Genomic DNA, 20,914 nt, shown 5'->3' on the forward strand with positions numbered 1-20,914 from the left:
TTTCACAGGCTTATGGAATTCCTGTGTGCAAAGGAGGGAATTGGGAGAGAGGACCAAGTGCCGTCTGGCCACCTCGCTACCAGAGCAGGCTCGGGTTGTGTGGGAGTGTGCGCTGCGTGGGTGTGGGCGTCCCTCTCTCCATCACTGTTGTGCTGGTGACACAACCAGCCTCTTAGAAGATGGTAATGAGATTCTTGTTAGAGCTACAGAATCAGCTGTGGCAGATGGTAGAAGGTTAGGTTTTAATTTCTCTTGTTCCACTGTTCTTTTTCTCTAAAAATGTGCTAACCAACGTGCCGCTTTCTTGTGCTCTATTTCGACAAAGCCACGAATTAATTTTTTCAATCCTTTCCATCCAACCTTCCTCTCTAATCATAAACTCAGTGAGCAATATCTTCCTAGAAGCAAAAGCAAATCATTACCCAGCATCTTCTCTCTGCCCCTCCCATGCAGTCTGTATTTCTTTACACAGAAGAAATCTTAACACGTTTTCTCTGAACCTACAGAGCTAGTATACACCAACCAGTGTTATGAGTGCCCCTGTTAATGTATAATTCATTTTCTTCTTGGCTGGGGCAAGGTTATCGTGTTTTGGTTAAACACGATAGTTCCTCTATAGACAGGTGTAAAAGCAAAAAATATTATCCGAGCCAATAAAGAGAACAGCTAACGTTTATTTAATACTTTCAATAGCCAGGTACCACGCTAAGCAATGTATGGACATTATTTTATTTAATCCTCACAATGATCCTATATGTAGGTAATATCATTATCCCCACTTCACAGATGAGAAGACTGAGACTTGGAGAAAGAAATTTGTCCAAGATCAGATGGCTAGGAAGCGGCAGAACTGGAATCCAAAGTCAGGGACTCCCAGTCCAAAATCAATGCTTCAAGATGATGTGTTCTTTTGTTTTCTTTGATGAATTTCAGTTGCATTAGTACTGTAGTCTCTAGGATTCAAAGATATTTTTCTTGATTTCAAACCCTTGAATGGGGCCCAGATATCAGAAGGCTTATTTATGGTGAGAGGCTCTGACACCAGTTATGGCAGCATCAGCTTGCCTTCAAAGATGGAAGACAGATCCATCATTTTTCAAATGAAGAAATTAGAATCCAGAGAATATGGTGCTTCAGCTACCTATTGCTGTGTAACAAACCAGCCTAAAACGTAGTGGCTTAACCCACAAAAGCATTTTCTTGCTCCTGATTCTGTGGGCCAGGACTCTGGGCAGAGCTCAGCAGTGCTGTCTCAGGACTGTTCCATGTGGTGTCGGCCAGGCTGGTGGGAGTAGGGCCTCTCTCACACAGTGGGGGCCTCGAGGTTGGCAGCTGGCTTTCTGACCAGCAGGACAGCCTGGATTTGACACTGTGGCTCAGGATGGCAAGAAAGCAAAGGACCTCAGTGCAGAACTGGAACAGTGCCCCCTCTGTCTCCTTCTATTGGTCCAAGCCAGTCTTAAGGCCCCTGATTCAAGGGGAGGGGAACATTAGTATTGTATTAATTTAATTTCCAAGTGTTGATAATTGGTTGTATAAACTTTGAAGAAACTGGATAAAGGATATATGGAAATTCTTTGTAATATTTTTGCCTCTTTTGTACATCTGAATTTATTTCAAAATTAAAACTTAAATTTTTTAAAAAAGGAGAGAGAGAGGAACAGACCATACCTTTTTTTTTTTTTTTTTTTTTTTTTTTTTTTGCGGTACGCAGGCCTCTCACTGTTGTGGCCTCTCCCGTTGCGGAGCACAGGCTCCAGACACGCAGGCTCAGCGGCCATGGTTCACGGGCCTAGCCGCTCCGCGGCATGTGGGATCCTCCTGGACCGGGGCACGAACCTGCATCCCCTGCATCGGCAGGCGGACTCTCAACCACTACGCCACCAGGGAAGCCCAGACCTTTTGATGAGAGGAGCAGCACATGTTCCAACAGGGGCAGCCAATGCGTGGCCATCTTTGCTGACAGCACCACACATGGTGCCTTGTTAGTGGCAGATATCCAAGGGTTAGGCCAATATCACAGAAAATTCTACTGTGGCAGCTTTCCTGGATAGGAAAAGACCACCCCTACCCCCTGCCCCAAAACTACATTCTATTTGGACTCTTTAAGCCCTAACAGGTAAATGTGAGAGGTATTTTAGAGGAGTTGGGGGCTGTCACACATTTATTCCTGTGGGTGATGACATTTCTGGGGGCTGTGTGACCAGTTGGGTCCAGTGCCTGCATCACACGCTAGGAGGAGGGGACGGCACCTCCCTTGGTCTGGGCAGTCTGCACATTCTCTCTGCCAAGAGCAAACCCTGGGCAAAGGAAAGAGGACAGGGGTGTTGGCTCCACCGGGGACCCAGAAGGGATACGCCCAAGGACGTTGCAGAAGCTGCCAAGGTGAGCATGGAAGAGAAATCTAGCTCCATTCGCCTAAAATGATCAGCCCAATGTGCCTCTAACAAAAACCAGATAGATGGCCTAGGCACGAAGAAGTTGGTGAGAAAAGAAAGGCATTTCAGGCCTTAACTAGCAGGGCATTTATAAAGCCCATCATACAAATGCGCTGAGGAAGGATCAAACACAAAATCAAGGTCAAGTGTAGGAATGTGTACCTGGGAAGGAAAAATAAAGTGGATTACAACCACACGAAGAACAATGCAAACTCATCAACTGTTAGAGCCAGGGGGAGCCTAAGAGATCAAATTTAGCTCGAACCCCATTTTACGCATGGAAAAGCTGAGGCCCAAGATGAAACAAAGACGTGAGTACCTGCCGCTCAGTTCTTCTTGTGTTGACAGTGAGTGCTCAGTGAGCACCCATTAGGCGTCAGGCATTTTGCTGGGTGATGGGAACTCAAGGTAGACTAGGACACAGTCCTTGCCTTCACAGAGCTGACTGTCCAGGGGAGGAGGAGGGCACGAAACAATGATTATACAACAGTGCAGGGGCACAGGGCCAGCAGTGTTCAGAGCAGACTGCAGGAGCCCAGAGGGCGCAGCCCGAGGACCGGAGCTCCACCGCTCAGTTGCAGGTCCCTTGCTATCAGAGTCTATGGGCTCTGTATAGAAGAAAGCTTGTTTTAAAAAATCCTGCCCACTGAGCTACCCATTGGAGGAACATTGGAACCTGTGGCTTAAAAGAAAGTGCAGTCTTACAATCTTGAACATTAAGAAGAGAAGATCCTAAATGTGCCTTGCATTTGGGCAGAGCCTAACGGAGCATTCATATATCTCACTACGTGCACAGTCTCACTGCATGTCATCCCCACCACTGGCCTCAAGCAAGGCAGTGAGCTTTAATGCAGAGGCTCTGACTTCCAACCCCTTCACTGGGCCGTCAAATGAGACACATTCTGGCCAAAGTCTCAGGAGAGCCAGATCAAGGGTGGAGTCCACCACCAGCATGAATGGTCCCACTACCCTCCTCAGGGCTCTCATGCGGGACCCTCCTTGCCATCTCGCATTCCTCCAGCTCCCACAACCCTGCCCCTACCCCCTTCCTTTCTGCCCCCTGCCCCCTGCAGTGGTGTGTTTTGGCGTCCAACCCAGTCCTCCTAGAAGGAAGGAGAGCAGGGAAGAGGGAACCTGGAAGACTCCTTCTCTGCTTCTGTTATTCCTTGGCTGAATGAGCCATGAGGGCCACTGGAGAGCTAAGCCACCCTAATACAGCTGGTCTTCACTGAGCACTCACTGAATGCCAGGTGCCTTCCATCGTCATCCTCACCAGAAATTTGCAAGGTAAAGTATCAAGCCCCCATTTTACACACAAGAACCAGAGTCCAGTTTCACCAAGCTAGGAAGTGGCAGAGGTGGGATTCAAACCCCTGTCCATCTGCTCCAAAGCCCATATCTCCTCTGTCACTACACAAGAGAAAAGGTAAAGGGATTAGGAGAATTTAATGTCATCCAGCTCCAGATGTGGCCCTCAGACCAGCAGACTCAGCATCACCTGCGAGCTTATTAGAACTGCAGTCTCTCAGGCCCCTCCCCAGACCTACTGAGAGGGAATCTGCATTGTAACAAGATTCCAGGTGATTTCAATGCCTATGAAATTTTGGGAAGCCCACGTCTTGTCCGTGGTTCGCAGCCCAGGCTGAACCCTGGAATCACCTGAGGAGCTTAGCAAAACGCTGATGCTCGAGTCCAGCAACCGTGGTTCTGATTTTGTGTGTGTTTTCTTTTTTTTGAATTTTATTTTTATACAGCAGGTTCTTATTAGTTATCCATTTTATACATAATAGTGTATATGTCAATCCCAATCTCCCAATTCATCACCACCCGCCCCACTTTCCCCCCTTGGTGTCCATACGTTTGTTCTCTACATCTGTGTCTCTATTTCTGCCCCGCAAACCGGTTCATCTGTACCGTTTTTCTAGGTTCCACATCCATGCGTTAATATACGATATTTGTTTTTCTCTTTCTGACTTACTTCACCGTGGTTCTGATTTAATTGGCCAGTTTTTTAAAAGCTCCCCAGGTGATTCAGTAGGCAGAAACCTTTGAGAACCGCTGGCAGGAGAAAGGGGAAAGCTGACGGCTGTGGAGGGTCGGTGCCACTAGCGACTTGCCATGCTTTTCCAGGCATGGCAAGGGGGCTGGGAACAGCAACAGGGAGGCCGCAGAAGACCCAGTGACAGGACAGTGACCGTCGGGGTTTCCCGCCCGCTGGTGCGCGCGGCTGGACAGACACCGGCTGCGGAGGGACGCGGAGTAGCAGGCTTGTTCTCAGGAAGGAACCCCGTCGGTCCTGGTGCCGGGAGGGAAGCGCGGGTGAGTCTTCCGGGTTCCGCCGGCGCCAGGAGCCCCGCCGGACGAACTAGCGCAGCGCGCAGGCGCAGAGGGAGGGTGGGGCGGGGAGGCGCCGGGCTCGGCTCGGGCGGGGAGGGGTGACTCAGAGGGCGGGGGCGGCCCTAGAGCCGCAGCCTCCGCCCCGGGCCCCGTCTGCCCCGCATCGGCCATCCCCAGGGCCGCCTCCGGGAGGGGCGGCGCCGGCCGGCTGGGCAGGTGAGGGCGGCCCCGGGAGGGTGAGTTCCGACGCTTCTTTGTAGATCGTCCGACCCCGCCCCAGGCCTGGGCGCGAGCTGCGGGAGCTGAGTCACGGCCGACTGCTGGGTGCGTGGCCACATGGCCCCAGGCGGAAGAGTGCGTCCCTTTCCTGAAGCTGGCGTGTCTCATGAGGAAGCCAAAGAGACAAAAGCCAGGGAGCGGTGGCTTCTGTTCTACAAAGCTCATTACTCGTAACCCATAACTGAGGTCACCCCAGCACTCGCACAGCCCTGAGCAGGAACCACCGTCCGTCCCCCGCCCCCATGCCACCTCCAAAGGGATCATGATTTTGAGGCCTGAGGCAAAGCTCCGCGACAGACTTGCAGTGACATGGTCCAGGAAGGCTCCTCTAGAGCTGTCCCATGTTCCCACACCTGCCTGAGGTATGCGATACGGGCTGAGAGGGCGGGCTTGGGGTTACCTGGAGGATTTGTCAGAAATGCACATTCCCTCGCCTTGTTCCTAGAGCATGAAATTCAACAGAACCGGGTAAAGCCGTGGAATCTGCATTTTAGCAAGGGCCCTGATGTTTTCTTGGCAGATGATTGGTAGACCTCCCTTTGAGTGTCACTGATTTTGAGGAAGTTCCCCTGAACATAGATATATTAACCACAAATGAGCGCTGCTGAATGATCATAAGTTGAGTTTGCAAGGGGGCACAGCTAGAAGCTGGCAGAAGTGGGAGCCAATAGTGTCAACTGGAGATGGAGCAGTTTCCATGCCCTTTCCAAAAAAAAAAAAAGAAGTGGGAGCCAAGCCAGGGTCACCAGGTCCCCATGCCTGTGTTTAATTTATGAGCACAGGCCAAACTTGAATTGCAGCCATCCTTAGGAAGCTGCTTTCTACTTTGGTGGTATTGAGTACATCCCGAAATAAGCAGCATCAGCTGGCATTTCCACGCTACCTGATTTTCTCGGAATGCCGTTCCAGCACGGCATGTGGATTTGGGTTATATGCACTGTAGCTTAAGCCTATCCACCACTAATGAGCTTGAGCCCCCAGAAGAGTCTGTTACGACTAATGTCAACTCGAATGGATTTTTATATAATCTCTACTTTAAAGGATGCCAGTCTATCAAAAGAGGATAGAGAAAAAATTCACTGGAAATTAGGTTTAAGAACAAATTTGTCCCCTTGCTTGGCCAATGTCATATTATCCTGTTAACTGCTCCTAATGAAAAACATGAGTGCATATTATATTTTCAACAATTGGTTTGAAGTGAGGTCTCGTAACTCTGAAGACAGATGGCCTTGGCTTAAATCTCAGCTTTTCCACTTACTGGCCGGTGACCTTGGGCAAGTTCTTACCTCTTTGTGCCTCAGTTTCTTTATCTGAAAAATGTAGTTGTAAATATTTATTTTACACTTACTACTGTCAGATATTGTAAGAAGAGATTTGCAAGTGTTAGTTTGTGTAATCCCCACTTTACAAACGAGGAAACCGAAGCTCAGGGAGGCTGGGTACCAAGGTGGCCCCATCTCCATCCTGGCCTGTTTCCTCCAGCCCCTCCTCTTGACCGTGCCTTGACCATGCCTCTTCTTGCCTCCTTGCTCCTGATTGGCTGTCAGACATTAGCCAGGCATGTTCTCATGAGTGCATCATAATGACTAACATTGTTTTGAGCAGTTCCTATGTACAATAACACAAACTAATATAAACACTTTACTAGAATTAAAGCACTTGATTCTTACCATCACCCCATGAGACGGGAATTAGTATTATTATCATCTCCATTTCTCAGGGGAAGAAACTGAAACAGAGATATTGAGAGATTTAACCCAGGATCATACTGCTAGGAAGGGGCAAAGCCAGAACCTAAGCGTGGTAATCTGGCTCCCAGGCCTGGGTGCCAACCCGCTACACTGTGCTGCCAGTGTACGGGCTACATAATAAGGGTGGAGGGGTGCTCCCCACTCTTCTGACACACCAATGCAGTGATGCTGGGATTTTTCCATCCCGTCAGTACCCTGCCTGTGGGTGCAGAGACTCCCTTCTATGGGAGAGCTTGTGACTCTTCTGGACCTTTGAAAATTGGTGTGTATGTGGGACGCTTAGAGGGGCTTTGGAAAAGGTCTGAGTGCAAACAAGCATCTGATTGATGCACTGGTGACGTGCAGGCAGCCTTCAACAGAGGCTCACGGAGAGTAAGGCACGGATGCTGATGTGGCTCCCCGTCCAGGCGCTGGCAGTACCGCCTGCAAGGGAATGGTTTGCAGGCGTAGCCTCACAAGTCGACTGGTCTTCCGCACGGCAGCCTGGCACTGGCCCCTCTATAGGTGGCCCCTCTTGTCACACTGAGCTGGAAATGTGGACATGAAAGACAATTCTGGTGAAGTCGCAGATGTAAATGAGCAGCACAGTACTGGAAACTGGAGGAAAGGTGATCCATTTCCCTGACCAGGGATCGAACCCCGGCCTGCTACAGTGGAAGCTCGGAGTCCTAACCACTGGACTGCCAGGGAATTCCCTAGGTGATCCTTGTTATAAAGTGGTAAAGAACCTGGCTGAACTGTGTTCTAGTGTTTTGTGGAGGGTAGAACATATGAGCCATAAAATTGGATATTTAGCTGAGGAGATGTCTAAGCAGTGTTGAAGGAGCAGCTTGGTTTCTCCTGAATCTTTAGTGTAAAATGCAAAAGGAGAGAGATGAATTGAAGAAAGAATTAAGTAGAAAGGAACCAGAATTTGGAGATTTAGAAAATTCTGTGTGCCATATTGCAAAAAAAAGAGAGAGAGAGAGAAAGCTTGTTCTGAATAGAACACTAAGGGTGTGACCATTTCATTTCTCTTTATGAAATGACCATCTCTCCATTTCATAAAGAGATCATGGGTAGGTGTGACCACAGATCTAATCAGTGGGTGAGGGGAGGAGTCAGGAGATGGGATTATACTAGCAGAGATGCTGCTGGTTTGAACTAAAGGGGACCAAGAAAGCAAGACAGGAGAGTAGATGGTCAGACTTCTTGAGTTCCACAAAACCAGACCACAGAGCTTTTTGGTTACGAACTTACACTGTTATTCGAGGAAAGGGAAGGAGGACCTTGAAGGCAATTCAGAGATTATCAGGCCACCACCTGGGGTTTAACAGGCCAGAAAGCCTTGAGAAAGACCCCTACTTCCACTTGACAGAGCTGCAGAGGCAGAACCACTGTCCCAGTGAGTCTGGAAAGGCAGAGCGTTGAACCAAAGAGGATTACGCTTGAGCCTTAAGATCTAATGGAATTTGCCTTGCTAGGTTTTGCACTTGCTCGGGACCCATCACCCCTTCCTTCTTTCCTGTTTCTCCCTTTTGGAATGAGAATGCCTATCCTATGCCTGTCCCACCATCGTATTCTGGATGCATGAAACTTGTTTCACAGGTTTGCAGCTGGAGATCTGCAAATTTGCCTCAGGATCACTTGTATCTCAGGTCTCGCCAATATCTGATTTAGATGATACTGAGATGTGACTTTGGACTTTGGAGCTGATGCTGGTTAGAGTTAAGACTGTTGGGATTTAGGATGGAATGAATGTATTTTGCATGTGAGAAGGGCATGAATCTGGGGGGGACAGAGATGGAATGCTATGGACTGAACTGTGTCCCCTCAACATGATGGTATGGAGATGGGGCCTTTGAAAGGTAGTCAGGTTTAGATGAGGTTATAAGGTCCCTCTGTCATGAATTAGTGTCCTTATAAGAAGAGACCAGAGAGCTTACTTTCTCTCTCTCTGCCATGTGAGGACACAGTGAGAAGGTGCCATCTGCAAGCCAGGAAAGACTCTCAACAGACACCAGCCCTGCTGGCACCTTGATCTTGAGTTTCAAGCCTCCAGAACTGCAAGAAAATAAATTCCTGTTGTTTAAGCTGCATGGTGGTCTATGGTATTTTGTTATGGCAGCCCAAGCTCACTAAGATGCTTCTCAAATAAAAACCCTGAACTTCCTGAGGCAGCAAGCATGCCTCTAACAGACATGGGGAGAAGTCTTGCACAAAGAGCTGGGGCACGGGGTGCAGTGAAAAGGGAAGAAACGCACAAAGGATACCATTTCAAGGCAGGGATTGACTGAGTTCCTACCATGCTCCAGGCACCGAGCCAAGCTCCATCCTAGAGTAACACTGCTCCTGGCCCACGGATACCCAGGGAAGCTGTTGTTCTGGCTGCCTCTTGGCAGCCTTGCTTCTCAAACCTCCCTCCAAGGACAGAGGGTGACACCTGCCCCCAGCCTATTAAGGAAGCAGCTGCACCCAGCAAGCTGGGAGGCTGCATGTGCCCGGAGCAGACCGTTGCCCTTCATTTAATTCTCCAGGCCCAGACTTAGGCCAAGCATGGAGATGGACCTGCCAGTCTCCAACTCCCGTCGTCTCTCCAAGCCTTTCCCTGCCCATTTCCAAGGTCCCTCCAGCCTCCGGGGCAGTGCTGCCACTAAGAGGGAGAACTGACCTGGGTTTCACTTCCTCTGGAGGAGGTGTAAATAAACAGAAACTAATCAGCTCCCGGTCCATCAGCACCCACTGCAGGCACCCAGCCACCAAGACCATCGGTCTCTTCTCTGCTGCACTTGTAATGGCTCCACAGCTTTGGAAAAAACACTGACACCCGGGCCCCAGCCCTGAGTTCCTCATTTCATTGCCTGGGATTCGGCCTGGGCATCGGCTTTTGTAGATTCCACATGCAGCCAGGCCTGAGCTCCACCACCCCTGGGATCCACATTGCCTGCATCTGTGAAATGGGGCTCATGGTACCTCCCAAACGGGGTGTTGTGAGGCTGAAGTGCGAGACAGCCTGGGCTGGAAAGGGAAGGGAATTGTTTGTCAAGGGCTAAGGGGAGCCCTGTGCCAGGCACCACGCTAGGGGTGGGCACCTCTGCGAGACCGCTCGGCAGGCTCCCCTAGGGGGGTGGTGCCCCATCCTCGCTGGCATCTGCCCAGCTCCTTACTGCTTATGGAGCCCTTCACTCCATGGGACCAAGGCTGGCACACCATGGCACCCAGCAAATGTCTATTAGATGAACGAATGGACGGTGTCCTTTGACTTCCGTGACAACTTTGAGAAGTAAACCAGAAAGAGATCCTTATCTTCTCCGATCCCATAGAAAGAATGGGGAGTTCAGAGTCAAGGTCTGTCACTAGCTTTGTGTCCCAGAGACACAGTTAAGGGAACTTAACTTCTCAAAGTCTTTGTTTCTTCATTTGTAAAGTAGGACTTTCTTGTAATTCCTTTGTTATGAGGCTATTCTGAAGAGCTGATGAGACAATATGTGAGGGAAACACTTGTAGAAACTATTATTTGATGAGGGAATTGAGGTTCAGATAGGTTAAGTGACTTGCCTACAGTCACACAGCTAGTAAATAGTGAAGCCAGGACCTAAGAACTTCTGGACTTTTCCCACTCCCCACATAGAAACGCAGGCCCACATGTACTTAAAAAAAACAAAAACAAACACCAAAATAAGTACCTGGTTAAAGAGAGAAAGATTCAGATATTTAGAGAAGAGATCCTGGGCCTTCTTTGGCTCCCAAGGCTCACCCAAAGGGGAGAGTGTTGCAGTGAATTTTGCAGAAAGGAAGAATGGGGCTTTGGGTAAAGATTTTTTTTTTTTTTTTAGCCGACCCTGTTTTGCAGCTTTGCCCTTGTCCGGGGCCTGGGCCCCGATAGAGCTTAATAATCGCTAGCGGAGTTGAATTCCTTCCTGGAGTTGCTCAGTGAGAACGGCTTTCTCAGGCTGTAATTGGCGACTGTTGGCTGAAAGCACCCCCTGAGGACTTGGCGGGGGCATAGGGAGGTGGGTCACAGTTGGTTCTTTGGTTTACTTATTATAAGCAGGGGCAGGGAGTGAAGACGAGGTTTAGAGGTGACAGCGGGAGGTGGCCCAGCACCCTGGCCGGCTTCCCTCTGCTCCCTTCTTAGAACCCATTGGGAGCAGGGAAAGCCATTCTCCCTCATTAGGCTGGCTCAGAACAAGGCACAGCGCCCAGGCCTCCTGCCCTTCAGCCACCTGCTGGGCTAGCGTTGCCTGGTGGTCCCTTCCGGAGCTCAGGTTTTTGTTTGTTTGTTTGTTTTTTTTAGCCGTACGCGGGCCTCTCACTGCTGTGGCCTCTCTTGTCGCGGAGCACAGGCTCCAGGCGCGCAGGCTCACTCAGCGGCCATGGCCCACGGGCCCAGCCGCTCCGCGGCATGTGGGATCCTCCCGGACCGGGGCACGAACCCATGTCCCCTGCATCAGCAGGCGGACTCCCAAGCACTGTGCCACCAGGGAAGCCCCAAAGATTTTTTTTAAAAGAAGGACTAGCCTGGGAGAAAACTCAGAGAAATGAATAAGCAAAGAATTTTGTTTGTCCACGATGGAGAAGCTGAGAGGGAACCAAGGTGAAGAGGCAGTTGTGTGGGAGAAGCCTTTGCCATCTCTGGAGGGCCTGGCAGCCTGCAAACGGGGCCCCGTGTGGCTCAGAGCACAGCGCCTCTGCTCCCACCCAGGGCCAGCTGCAGGGGTGCCCTAGAACGTCCTTACAACCAAGCTCCGTGCCCAGGGACTGCTCGCCCAGCGCTGGTTCCTGTGCGTGAAGCTCTGTCCTGAAGTCCCACTAGAGAAGGAAGGAACCTGTAGTTACAGACCGCCTGTCCTGGCACCTGTGATCACAGGAGGATTAGGTTAGGGCCCTGCCTCCCAGTGAGAGAAGCATTCTCCACCCCATTACGCAGGTGGGGCTCAGAGATGCTAGGCCACTGGCCACTGGCCACTTCCCAGGGCCCCTCCGGCCTTCACACGTCCTGGCCATTCTTCTAATGCTGGCTGTGGGCCTCCAGCCCCGGAATCCACGTGTCCGCTCTTGCCTGGGGTCCCGGTGGACTCTGGGGGCAGGCTCCGTGCGGGGCTGCCCGGCAGGCAGGCTGGCATTACCTAATTGCTGGCTGGCTTCTTTTTTGTCACCTCATTTCTCCAAGCTGCCTGGCTCTGAAAGCCTCCATCTCAGACAGACAAATGAGACTCCAGCCTTGTTCTGCCTGAGCTCCAGCAAAAGCAAGAGATCAGAGGCTGCCGTCTTGTTGGATCCTGATCACAAAGCACTGGGGGCAGTGGATGTCTTTAGCAGGTGACAAAGCCCAGGCCAGTGCCCTACTTTTGGCTGTGACTTCCCTTATTGGGCTCTGCCTTTTGCTGTAAGGTGTCTGGGGTCAGCATTCTGAGCACTGGGACCCTTTCTTCATCAACCAGCTGCCCTGGGGAGAGGGACCCTTGTTAGAGCCAGCCCCTGGCATCCTAAAAGCCTCCCTCCCTCCCCAGTCTCTGCACTCAGGGAAGAAGGAAGTAAGCAGAGCGCACACCGGGGCACGGCCTCAAGCAGGCCCGCGCACCTGGAGGTTGAAGCCAATTCCCAGCGGCAAGGCTGGTGTGGGCCCAGCTCAAAAGCAGCCTTCTGCCCCTGTGGGCCCCCACCCAAGGCTGCAGCATCTGCCTCTGAATGAAAGGCCCTTGGAGAGGCTGAGGAGAGGCCCTAGGGCATCTGGCCTTATCCTGCCCTGTGCTGGCCGGCAGGTGGGGTGGACAGATCCGCACCGATGCCCTCCCCGGGCTGTGAGCGTGTCAAGAGCAGGACCTGTGTCCCACTGGACTTGGTATCTCCTGGCCCAGGTTAGCATTCACCAGGGCCAAGCACTGTTCTGAGTTAACCCACTAACCCTCACCTCTACCCGAGGAGGTGCTATTCCCATTTCTCAGGTAGAGAAACTGACACACAGACAGATGAGGTCCATGAAGGTCAGGAATGGGGAGTGAGGATTCAACCAGGCGTGGCTGATTGGACTCCCGAGTCCATGCTGTTGACCATTATACTATAGTGACTCTTGACGAATAAATGATGGATGGATGAAGCGGGCAGTTAATGGCTTGTAGAGAGACACGAAAAACCCCTGTTCAAAATTATTTCCTCTTTTAAGTTTCAGGGCCTGTGAATCTGCTATTGAAATGCGTCCCTTTGAGCTCTAGTCCGCGAAGCCCCTCAGGAATTGGAGTGATGGCAGTGACTGGCCGTGTGCCGTAGCTGCGGGGATGGCTAGGTGAGGCCTATGGCCTGGGAAAAAGTCATCCTAGCGTGCGAGGACGGAGGAACGGGGTGCTGGGGCTTTCTGCGGAGATCGCTGCTGCTGCTGTGATCTGTGGTGGAGCAGTGGCTGGGACTCAGGCTCCAAAGCCTCTGAGCTGGGTCCGAGTAGCTATGCCCCGTACTGCTGTGTGGCCTGGGGTGTCACGTGGCCTCTGGGGGCCCAGTTTCCTCATCTGTCCTTGGGGATAGTGAGAGCAACCTCGTGGCTAATGGTTAAATAAGCTACTGTTGGTAGTGTGTCTGGCACTGAGTAGGTGCTCTGCAAATGGAAGCCGTTATTGCTGTTATCACACAAATTATAGCCAAAAAATAAGTCAGTGACGATGACTAGCCCGCTGTTCCATCTGCAATGGGTTACCGATCTGGAGACCCTATTTCTGGTGTCCCAGGGACCTCCCCCCCCAACCCAGCCCTGCCGTCCTGCCGCCCAGGGTCTTTCCGGTTGTCCCCAGCCCTCCCTCCTCCCACCTCTGTCCTGGCCTGGCCCCAGCTTTCTGTCACCTGGACTCCATCCAGTCTGAAAGGGCAAGAGAGCACGCGGCGAAACCAGTAGGATGAAGCCCCTGGAACCCCTGCCCTTCCCTGTTTCCCATGTTTGTCTGCTTCTAACTCTTGGCCATCTTGGGTCTCCAGCTGCTTCTCACTCCTTATCCCGTTTTTCTAACTTTTCTCTCTTTCCCCATTCCGTGGTTCCCCATGGCTCTCATTAAACTCTAATTAAACGATGCAGCAGGTGGCAATGATGACACCCTCTCCCTTCCAAGTGCTCATCAAAGGGTTGTGCATGACACACCGGAGACACGGGATGAAGAGAGGCCTGGGCCCTGGGGGGGTGGGCGTGGGGGGCAGCAGGGGCATTCCTTATGCGGCCATGACCTGACACCAGAGACAGAGGGAAGGTCTGAGGGCTCGCTGTGTGTCCTGGGATAATTCTGTTTGCCCATCTGTCACACCAGGACAGGAATCCTCAGTTCTGTACACCCAGGAGTAGAGGGAAGGTACGAGATACTTAACAAAGATGACCATGAAAGTCCCGGTCACCATCCACTCCACCAAGGACTAGTGATAATAACTAGCATTCAGGGAAGGAGTCCTGGTTGACAAAGCCTCTCTCATAAACTCTCTTGAACCTCACAACCACCCCATGAAGCGACAGAGAAAAATGGTACCATTAACCCCATTTTACAGGTGAGGAAACTGAGGTCTTGAGAGTTTAAATGCCTTGCCTGGGGCCTAGGCCACAGGACTGATCCCCAGAACCATTTTCCCATCCCTTTCTGAGATCCTTTTCATTTTGTACACTCAGTCTCTGCCCCGCCCATGAGTCCCTCACTGCACCTTCCCTGGGCTGGCCCTGGGTGCTGGCAGCTTGGAGTGTCATATACTGAGGACTGTGGCCACCACAGAGCCCGGCCTCAGGCAGGCCCTCACCTGCTCCACAAGGCTTTTTCCACGCCTGGCCTGGCCTCCCTTCGTTCCCCTTAACAACACTTCCAGAATGGCCCTCCCCCACCCCCCACCCCGTCATCCCCTCCCACACTCCGCGGATGTTCTTGCCTCCTGTGACTCCTGACAATCATGGTCCTGAGCAGGAAGAGGCTTCAGTCCAGCCCCAAGCCTAGAAGCAGACCTGCCTCCACCCCTTTTTGTTTTCTCCTCTTCAGTCTTAAGGCTGCAGGAGGCCCCCCTTCTCTCCCTTTTGACCTCTCTCCCTCCTGGCCCTCCAGGCTCCTTCTGCATCAGTGGTCAACCTTCTCTTCAGAATTTCTGGCCTTTCCTCTGCACTGGCGCCCCCAGCCCAGCAACGTGCCGTTGTCTCTCCCTTCTTCTTTGCCACGGCATTTTCATGCCACTTCCCCATTTGACCTGAATTCTTAAAAGCATAGCCCACACCAGGGTTTGTCAACCTCAGCACTATTGCCATTTGGGGCCACATAATTCTTTATCGTGGGGGCCATCCTGTGTGTTTACCTCAATTTTCTTGGGCTGCCATCACAAAATACTACGGACTGGGTTGTTTAAAAACAGAAATTTATTTCTCCCAGTTCTGGAGGCTGCAAGACCAAGGTCAAAGTCTGGCAGTTGAGTTTCTAGTGAGGATTCTGCTCCTGGCATTCAGACAGCCACCTCTTCTTCATGCCCTCGCCTGGCCTTTCCTCTGAGGGTGAGGAGAGAGGGGCAGCAAGCTCTCTGATAACTCTTCTTATAAGGGCACTAATCTCGTCAGACCAGAGCCCCACCCTCATAACCTCATCTAACACTAACAACTTCCCAAAGCCCCATCCCCCCTGCCTCCAGAATACTGTCACATTTGGGGGTTAGGGCTTTAACGTATGAATTTCTGGGGAACACAAACATTCAGTCCATTACAGAGCTGTAGGATGTTTAGCAGCATCTCTGGCATCTACCCACTAGAGATGCATTCCTTTCAGTTTGGAAAGATGGTAAAGGACACTAGAAGCCAGTAGTGAGAGTTATGATGCACACCTCCCCACCCCGAGTCATGGTCGTTGTTGACAACCCCAGTTGTGACAACCAAAAATGTCTCAAGACCTTGCCAAATGTTCCCTGGAGGACAAAAATCTCCCCATGCTGAGAACCACTGGTTTACATTATTTATTCTATTTTCTTATCCCAGGATATCCAAGATAATTGAATTCACTCCTCAATTCACTTGTAATTCAGTGTCTACTCCTTCCCCAATCTACTGCTTTAGTTAACACTCACTCTACCCTGTATTGTAAAATCATTTGTGTTCATGGCACTGAGTCACACTGCTCTAGTGGAATATTTACCGCTCTCTGCTTCTGGAACCTCTTCTGGCTCCAGAGGAAAGTCCTGTTAGTCGCCCTCCTGATTGCCAGCCTTTCTCCCACCTTCATCCTGTAGTTAGATCTGTTTCTACTGTGACTGAAATACTAGTTATTCAAGCGACCATCTTCCCTGCAGCTAGGGCTAGGTAATGGCATCTGAGGGAGAGTCTACCTGCGAGAGCTTCTAGGAAAGATTTACTTTCTGAGAAAGGGGAAGGAGGGACACAAAGAAAAAGCCACAATATTGGTTAAAAGAAAAAAGAAAATTGATGTTGAAGCGGCTGCAGCCATCTTGTAAACATGAGGAAAAGCCAAGGAGAAGCCTGACTTATTGAGCCAGTGAACCAACCCTGGAATTGCCTACTTCTGGACCTCTTGTGAGAGAACTAATGTTATTACCTAAGTCAATTTTAGTCAGCTGTTCTATTACTTATAGCCAGCAGTATCCTGACTGATCCAGCTTCTAAGATTCTACTCTGTCCCTGTTCTCTGGATGATCCTTTATCATCTTTTTTTTTTTTTTTTTTTTTTTGGTGGTACGCGGGCCTCTCTCATTGTTGTGGCCTCTCCCATTGTGGGGCACAGGCTCCGGACGCGCAGGCTCAGCGGCCATGGCTCACGGGCCCAGCCGCTCCGCGGCATGCGGGATCTTCCCAGACCAGGGCACAAACCTGCGTCCCCTGAATCGGCAGGCGGACTCTCAACCACTGCGCCACCAGGGAAGCCCTCCTTTATCATCTTTTTCCAGGCCTTCTCCTCTTCCCCCTCCCCATCAACAACAAGGTGGTGTTCCAAGGCTCACAGTTCTCACTCCCATCATCTCCCATCATTTCACTGACATCCTAGATGCCGATAACTCACACATCTGAACCTAGTGCTTTCCTTGAGCTTCAGAGTTAAAGCCCCGTTGCCCACTAACACACAACCACTTTGTTATTTCTTTGGTTGGTTCTAGTTTCTCTGCCACCCCCTTAACGTTAAGGGTTTCTGAGGCCTTATTCTTGTGCGCTTTTCCCTTTTCTAGCTATACTTTCCCCCTGGTTACTTCATCCATTCATGTAACTTTAAAGACATTTCAATACTGAAAATCCAAGTTGATACCTAAAGCCCTGAGCTCTCCATTGAGGACTTGAAAACACAGTTGACAACTTACCACCTATCCTTGGAATGTCCCACAGAGTGGTCACACCCACATGCCCAGTACTCAGCTCATCCATCTTCCTTAGAATCTGCTCTGGCTTGTGTGCTCCACCTCAGCGACCCCACCACCGTCCTTCCAGACCTGAACCAACCAATTGTGCAAGATGCCGCCTTTTCTATCTCGCGTCTTGCAGGAACCACCAGGTCTCTCTAATTTTACCTCCAAGATGCCACTCTTGCTTCCCTCCAATCCCATTCTCCACCTTGCAAGCAGAGTGATATTTCTAAAATGCAAATCTTACCACCTCACTTTTCTGCTCAAAGTTCCTCATTAATTCACCATGCCCCTCTAGCAGTGATTTTTCAGTTTTTAGCATAAGACCTCCAAGAGATAACAAATTAACAGTTGAATAATAGGGAGGGACATCCGGAGACCCTCCTGGATACCCAGCTCCCCCTTCCTTCCCCCAACCCAAAACACACATGCATGCATGCACATGCGCACACAAGTGCCCAGCGGCACACACACTGTTTCCTACATTAGTTTTGTTTAGACTATAGATGCCATCTAGTCTGCCCTACCTGGATGTCCAGTATGTCCAGGAAGCACCTCTACCACAGCTCTGGCAACATCCAGCATCTACTGGATACTCTCAAATGACATGCAGCTCACTACTTTACAGGATCCATTTCAGGATCCTGTTTTGAAAGTCAAAAATCATTTAAGTGATTTTTGTGACTGCATACAATTTAGGGCCCAGGATACCCTATAACTTGGCACTAACAAGGCTTGTCTTACTTGCCTCGTTAGGACTTGGAGGTTCTTAGTGCAGTTTGTACTTGGGTGTAAACAGAAAAGGGAATGCTTCTGAGCACCCATTACATCACCCCCCAGTGCTGGCTCAGCAATCGGCTGCTGGCTAAACTGGCTAAAACCAGTTGGAGCTGAGCTGCTGGACTGTAAGACCAGACTGGTATGAACAATAGAAACGATGCCTCTTTTCAGGGTCCTGCTCACCAGAGAGGCCCAGGCCACTCTGCACCTATGGAAGGGATGATACTGTCATTGAGCTGTGCAGCTCCAGGTTCAAACCCCAGCTCAGCCACTTAAGAGGCATGTGACCGAGATTTGATAACCACTCTGGGCCTCAGTTTCCTCATCTGTGAAATAGGTTGTCAGTAGGACAAGGACCATGTTTATCAAGTGCCAGGTGCTTACTAGTTTCTCAACCAATGGTGGTAGCTAGGGAACACCGTTCACCAGCCCTTTCCTCATTCCTACCTGGGCTCAGAAGTAGGTGCTTCTGGAGTTTATGAATGAATGAACTCGGTGACTTGACTTATTAACGAGTTTGTACATCTCTGGCTCAGGCCCTCTAGGCACCCTGTTTGTAGACACCCTCGCTCTTGAGGTCAGCTGTCCAGGCAGCCGCAGGCCCCGCAAGGGGAGGGAGGTCTTCCATTTGGGGGGTAGCTCACTTGGGGTGGGAAGGATTAGGAAACCTTTGTGGCCACCACATCTAAGCACTCAACCCAGAGGGATGTTTTCCGTTGCCATCCTGACTCCCAGAAGTGGCTTTTAGAGGGGTGAGTTCAAGGAGCTGGTGAGAGTGCATACCAGGTGAATGTTGGGTGTCCTGGTTCTGAGAACACTTGATATTCTCAGACGTGAGATGTGACTTCACCTTGGGAGCTAAAAAGAGCCCCTCACTCCACAACAAGGACCTACTATGGGGCACAGGGAACTATATTCAGTGGAAAACAATCTGAAAAATAATATGTGTGTGTGGGACTTCCCTGGTGGCGCAGTGGTTAAGAATCCGCCTGCCAACGCAGGGGACACGGGTTCGAGCCCCGGTCCAGGAAGATCCTACATGCCGCGGAGCAACTAAGCCCATGCGCCACAACTACTGAGCCTGCGCTTTAGAGCCCGCGAGCCACAACTAGTGAAGCCCGTGTGCCTAGAGCCCGTGCTCCGCAACAAGAGAAGCCACCGCACCTCAAGAAGAGTAGCCCCACCCCGCCTCAACTAGAGAAAGCCCACACACAGCAACAGAGACCCAGTGCAGCCAAAAATAAATAAATTAATTAATTAAATTAAAAATGAAAATAAACCCACTTGCTTCCAGAGGTCAAGAGGAAAATAACATTAAAAAAAAAAAAGGGTGTGTGTGTGTGTGTGTGTGTGTGTGTGTGTGTGTGTGTGTAACTGAATCACTTTGCTATGCCTGGAATTTTATAAATCAACTATACTTCAATAAAAACATTATAATTAAAATAAAAAATAACCCCTCACTCCATTGCAGAAAGAGACCTGGAATGGGCCAGGCACAAAACAGGGCCCTGGCATCCTCCTGGACATGGGGTTGGGACCCCATAGAGGAGGCAGCTGATTCAGGTAGAGTACTCAGCACATGGCCTGCCACAGGGTAAGTAGTGCTGGCCTATGCTGCTTGCTGTGTTTGGTGGAGCTTTTCTTGGAAAGAATAAAGGGGTTATGAGTAGAACTGAAGCCAGCACACAATATAACTCTGGTCATGGCACCCCACTGCCAGCGCCCTCAGCGGCCTCCCATTGTCTGAGGGTAGAGACAGTCCTTGAGCCCAGCCTGAAAGCTCCCACGGGCACCCCACTCAGCTCCCTGGCCCCTTCAGCTCACTCATGCCGGCCACATGGCCTCGTTTCAGTTCTTCGAGGGACCCCTTCCTTCCTCCAGAAGTGACCTCTGACCTTGCCTGGAGCAGTCCCAGCAGGGAGCCGCAGGGTCTGCTCACCTGGTAGAGACGTCACGGGACACGGCCCCTGGGAAGAGAAGCAGTAAGAGGGATGAGGCCTGGGCTTCCCCGACTGCTCGGTGACTCCATGGTTTCCCGGCGCCTGTGAGCCTGCACCTGGTCCTCCGTGCACCCCTGTCCCCGTTATTCGCCTGCTGGGGCTGGGGGAAGGGCAGGTGGCAGCTGGGGCGCAGCACCCTTCCCCAAAGAGGAAACGAGAGTTGCTTTTTTTAAGCCCAGTTGCTGCACTGCTAGGCGTCAGCAAGAGCAACTAGGCAGCGTGCGCACACGTCTGAGATTTAGGTTTCGCAAGGCCAGAGCTGGCGCCCCAGCTGCCCACCTTTGTGGCTTGTGCATGCCCGCTGTGCCCAGAGACCTGGCTCAGTCTGTCGCTCAAGTTGGGAAGGAGCTGTGAAATGTTCACAGGGGCACGGGCTAGTGTTTATGAAATGATGCCTGAAAAAATGCTTTGGAAACATTTATGTATTACAGAAGTATATTTCTGTTGCCATTGGAGACTAACAATCTGGGAAGATTTCCCTGGGACTTACAAGTAGAGTAGGGAGAAAAGAAATGGCCTAGGGTGTCACCGTCCACATGGTAATTTGCAGAATCCATTAGATGAGTGCCTGGAATAATCCAAAGGCTTTCTGCACTTGCAAGATTAGGTAGAAAATAAGAGCATTTTCTCCAAGTGATGATAATAATTAGTATTAATAGTAATTAACAGTAATGACATGTCAATTCTTGTGCTAACCACTTTATTGGCTGGATCTCATTAATGCTCACTACACACTGTGAGAAAGGACTGTTGTTATCTTCTCCATTGCAGAGATGAAGAAACCGACGTTCAGGGCTGCTGGCTGACCTGCCCAAGGTCACACGCAGCCAGCAGTGGCAAAGCCAGGATGCAAACCGAGGCGACCTGACTCCTGAGCACGAGCTCCCAGGATGACTTTACAAGAAAGGGTTAACGGGTTTCCCTGGTGGCGCGGTAGTTGACAGTCCGCCTGCCGATGTAGGGGACACGGGTTCGTGCCCCGGTCTGGGAGGATCCCACATGCCGCGTG

The sequence above is a fragment of the Lipotes vexillifer genome, unplaced genomic scaffold (genome assembly GCF_000442215.2).
Source record: "Lipotes vexillifer unplaced genomic scaffold, Lipotes_vexillifer_v1.1 scaffold10, whole genome shotgun sequence".
In the NCBI taxonomy this organism is placed as follows: domain Eukaryota; kingdom Metazoa; phylum Chordata; class Mammalia; order Artiodactyla; family Lipotidae; genus Lipotes; species Lipotes vexillifer.